This window comes from Hordeum vulgare, chromosome 2H, assembly GCF_904849725.1.
Source record: "Hordeum vulgare subsp. vulgare chromosome 2H, MorexV3_pseudomolecules_assembly, whole genome shotgun sequence".
In the NCBI taxonomy this organism is placed as follows: Eukaryota; Viridiplantae; Streptophyta; class Magnoliopsida; order Poales; family Poaceae; genus Hordeum; species Hordeum vulgare.
This window is the reverse complement of record NC_058519.1, coordinates 53204845-53210109: the sequence shown is the minus strand read 5'-3', so window position 1 is coordinate 53210109 and position 5265 is coordinate 53204845. Positions and strand designations below refer to the sequence as shown.

At 44.4% G+C, this 5265-nt stretch overlaps 1 pseudogene; it reads left to right on the top strand.

The window, feature by feature from the left end:
* Positions 1–2317: 2317 nt before the first annotated feature.
* On the top strand, positions 2318–5038 carry LOC123425411 (annotated as a pseudogene).
* Positions 5039–5265: the final 227 nt, after the last annotated feature.

The following is a 5265-nucleotide window of genomic DNA, read 5'->3' as shown; positions in this document are numbered from 1 at the left end:
GAGAGATGATGAGGGTGGGATTACACTTCTGCAATCCCACTATGTTGAGAAGATTTTGAGTCGCTTTGGATATTCAGACTGCAAAAATTCTCAAACACCATATGATCCTAGTGTGCTTATTAGAAAGTTTAAAGGCATGGCTATAGATCAATTGATATTCTCTCAAATTATCGGTTCACTTATGTACCTAGCTAGCGCAACGAGGCCTGACATCGCGTTTGCTGTGAGCAAACTTAGCCGGTTTGTTGCAAACCCGGGCGATGTTCATTGGCGTGCTGTTGAAAGAATTATGCGCTACTTGAATGGTACTGTCAACCACGGGCTTCACTATACGGGATTCCCATCGGTACTTGAAGGGTATACTGATGCGAATTGGATCTCTGATGCTGATGAGATGAAGGACACTACTGGGTATATGTTTACTCTTGGGGGTGGTGTTGTTTCCTGAAAGTCTTGCAAGCAAACGATCTTAACAAGATCGACAATGGAAGCAGAATTAACAGCATTAGACACATCTGGTGTCGAAGCAGAATTTTTTTGAGATCTTTTGATGGACTTACCTGTGGTTGAGAAGCCGGTTCCGGCTATCCTTATGAACTGCGATAATCAGACGGTTATTGTTAAAGTGAAGAGTTCAAAGGACAATATGAAGTCCAACAAACATATAAGAATGAGATTGAAGTCTGTCAGACGTTTGAGAAACTCCGGAGTGATAGCGTTGGATTATATCCAAACGGCTAAGAATCTGACAGATCCCTTTACTAAAGGGCTATCATGTGTTGTGATAGATAGTGCATCGAGGGAGATGGGTATGAGACCCACATGAGTTGCCATGGTAGTAACCCAACCTATATGATCGGAGATCCCGTGAAGTAGGACCTGGGAAAACAAGCCAGTGGTGAACTGAGGAGAGTAACTTTACTAACCCACTCCGTTAGAGATGCAATACTCTCGGATACTGTATGGTAGGATGACTACTGTCTTAATGTGTTCTAAAGCTTATATGTAAGCAAGATGTTGTCCTACAGAGCGATCTTTGGAGGAACACACCTATATGAGCTTGACTGCTGGTCACAGTCTATGAGGTTTGGGTGATCTCTAGTAAACTCATGAATAGGCCAGGAGTGTGACTAATATGCTCCACCCGAGGGGTCACCTTCGGCAGTCTAGTACTAGTAAGACTTGTGGTAAAGCTCCTTTACGCCAAACTGACAATTCAAGGCATAGTCCATTGTTCAGTTGTAAAGGGGTGTAGCTACTTGTTCTAGGTGAAGCTCAACCTTAACAGGTCTTCACTGAAATGTTGGTATATTAAAACAGTGATTGGAACGAGGGAACACGATGTGCCCTTGAGATCTGGTGGGGGATTGTTGAAATTTGAAGGTGGGCTTTAGGCCCATTAGAGAATTTCAGAAAAATCTCCAAGGGCCCATGTAGGTGGTGGCATGACAAGGTGGTGGGAAGTTTAGTCCCACCCCGCTAGTGGAGGAGAGTTTGGACCCCTTTATAAGGGTCTCTCTTCCACATGTTATTGGAGAGTGAGAAGAGAAGGTGCCCTCGCGCACTCCTCGTCACGACGCGCCGCGGGTTGCGGGAATGAGCCGAGCCGAGCTCATACCTACGCGCTTATTTTTGCCGGTCAGTAACGGAGAATACGGACACGGCACGATCCGAGACGTCGGATCGTGGGCTGTTACCGACTCGGACGTGGGTTCGGCCCACGTCTCTCCACCCAGCCGCCTTTATAAGCACGTGACCGCCTACCCTAGCCGTCACGAGAATCAGATCACATCTGCCTCACGCGTTCGTTCCTTGACTGCTGCTGCCGCCGGCGACTCCATCCCGTTTACCGCGTACACGGTCGACGGGAGAGCAGGCCTCCGAAACCTCGCCTCTTCGGTTCCTGTACGGGAGAGGGGCGATTAGGTTTTTGGGGAGCGATCACGCGACTGCTCGCCTCCGTCCGTCTACTTCGTCTACGTCCGCGTCGCCCTCGTCATCGCCATGTCTTCGCCAAGCGAAGCTGACCGTCTCCGCGAGGAAGCCGAGAAGAAGACGGCAGAGGATACTGCCGCCGCCGCCGCCGCTGCTACGGCCAACTGGCCGATCAGAGGGTATGATATGTTTATCTCTCTCATGTTTCTGTCTGCACTAGTAATACTGCCTATATGCGTAGATGTTTCTGCTATATGTGTAGTACTTGCTAGTATACTCCGTGATCAGTATGTCATAAACCTAGTCAATGCCATGTTAGTAATTATTCCATGGATTAATTTACTCGAAAAATTGCCTATTTACTCAACAAGATGTGCACAGCATGTTCAGTTCAGAACTGTTTGAACTTGGGTCCAATGCTCAACATCAGGATGTGCTGCGCCAGTCCAGGCAGCACTCAGTTTTAGCCCTGGCCTACTTCACGGAGGCCAGACGGCTCGCGCCCCGCTGCATCGTAACCCCTGTCTCCCGAGGGAATGAGCTGATGTGTCTTGCAAAGCTCGGTGACATTGAGCAGGAAGCCCTCCCAGAGATCAGGCTTCCCTTCGCCACGGAAGTTTTATCTGTTGTGTTCCTTCATGCAAACGGGATGACTGACTGCATTGCTGATGTCCAAAAGGAGTTTGTCTGTGCTAGTACGATGATTGATCCAGATGACCCTGCAAAGCATCATGTCTGGTATGACATTCTCAGGCGCACGAAACACGGAAATAGACATCGTCAGACCAAGCACGCCAACCCAAAGCTTGATGGGCTCGAACATGGCTATCAGCTCATTCATTCGTCGCCCAAGGACAACATTGCCAAAGCAAGAGCCAAAGCTAAAGAGAACCTCCAAAAGATCATGGAGTTTGTTTGCGATCAGCTCGTTCCTGCTAAAGTGGGGGAGATCTTGCTTGAGGTTGTTACTGGGGATTTTGCTGCAGCAAGAGAGGAGGCAAGAAAACTATCTGCAACATACGGCTACTGTGCTAGAGCAAGAATGCTAGCAGGTTATGTCGACCTGCACTACATTATATCAGTGGATGGACCACAGCATTTGGCAATGTTAAGGGAGTTGATAGGGATGCTACATGAAGCATCAGCTGATTTCAGACGATCTATCATAATCGCAAAGTTCCTTGCCGAGATATATTCTTCGGTTGACCAAGATGAGTCTGCAGCTGCCATTATTCGGAGAGCTCTTGGTATCCATAACCCCGACGACCCGGGAGAGCATGATGTTCCTGTTGGTTGCACCCCAGGGGACTGCCGTGAAGGTAGGACGTCCGATGTTCAAGAACAACTTAGTAAGATGCTTGCTAACATTGAAACTAAACAAAGACCAAGTCATCCAACAGGTAATTGTTTTTCCTCTTATCTGAAAACAGTGTACTGCTATTGTTAACTGGGTGAATTGAACTATCGACGATTGATTGCCTCTATTTCCTCAGACATTTTACCGAGCAAAGAAGATATCACTCTGGTTGACGATGAAGATACTCCACCCAATGGGAAGGGGAAGAAGAAGAAAGTGAACAAAAGGACTCCAGTGCACTATGCTTTTAAGTATTCACAGAACAAGGAGATTCGCCAGAACATGCTGCAAAAAATGAGCAGAATAGCTGAATGGGAAGAATGGCTGCAGAAGAATAAACCATCAGCTAAACCTGTAGACGATATTCCTCTACACATAAGGCAATCTCTCGTTGATTCCTTAAAATGTAGTCCTTTATATGCCTCTTTATACTTGAGTCCTTATAACTTATTGAGTTAAACGTAGCCGGACATGCCAACATTTAGCTATAAAACTAAACTTTGGCAGTAAACACTTAAACTTCCTCAGATGCAATATCTCTGTCCTTAGTAATTACAACCAACTTTGAACCTTCACAACTCGTTCCTGTCTCCAGGCAGAACTGATGTTTGCTAAGGTGTGTTCACTGCAATAACACTCGTTCTTTTGGGATCTAATTTTGTGTGACAACCAATAGTACATGCTGAAACAAAGTAGAATGATTGTTTCCTTTTACGAGCAGTGTTATTACAGCACGGGGTCGTCTAAGCGAATGATTGTTTCTTTTTACGAGCAAAGTGTTTTATTTGAGATCTCACTAAATCAAAATAGCATTTATTTTAGTTTCAATGGGAATACTGATCGCAACATTGAAACTAAAATCTGGTGCATATTGTACAGTACTTCAATTCAAACTAAAATCAATCCAGTTGTTCAGATCTTAGTTAACATGTCATCAGTTTTTGTGACACTTCAGTTCTGAGTTGCCAACATATGAGTATCCAACATCTTCGCTTAGACGACACCTTGGAGAAAACTAATAGAACACAAACAACTTGAAATGTTTTCCAGCATTAGTTATGATGACGATTAGCTCCAGCGGTTATAGGCTCGCGACATGGACCATACATCAGGGTACTACCAACCAATCCAATATTTTCATTTAGCTCAACAAAAGCAGCTAAGGGTATTCGATTGGTTCTTGTGAAGGGTGGAACTGAGAGATAAGGCTTTTTTGAAGAATGGTCTATTATTTTTTTGAAGAATAGGTTATTATCTGCCTATCTCGAATAACAAATCCATCGAAGACTTCTAGTTTTAATTAGAGTACTTCTTGTACCTTTAGATTATTCTGCTAGTATTTTAAATGACTGGTTTTTTAGTTCATAGATCGTTCAACAGCAACTCGTACCTGAGTCTGAGGTGAACCTCTATGCTGAGTATTGCCAAGCACTCACACAATGCTATTAGAAGAACTTCGTCTGTCATTTGTGCTGTTTGGAGGGGATGTACTGTTGTCGAGTGCAGATACATGATGTATGAATCTTTCTAATACTAATTGTTGCATATATTAATTTGATTTTCTGACTTCTAGCTTTGGCTGAACAGATGAGTGAACACTACTTGAATGAGCACAAGTTGAGGTTGAGCCAAACTTTCAAGTGCCCGGAGGAAATCTGCAACACTAGACTTCGTACCTATGCTGAGTTCCGGCGGCACCATTATTTCGTTCATCGTTTAGGCACTGGCTGGTGGAAAATCTCATAGTTACTTCAACTTCAAGGTTCCTTGGGAGGGTGGTGTTCGCTAAAGCATAGTCGTATGCTGGTGGTAGTCATCCAAGTCCAGAGATGAAAGAAAATTGAACATCTTTGTCAGTGTGCCAAGATCCAGTTTATATTCTGTTAGTTACGGCTGTAATACTACTTGTTAAATAAAAAAAACTGGAATATTTTGCTTTTTCCAGATTATTCATTGCCTATGTAGAAGAAAAA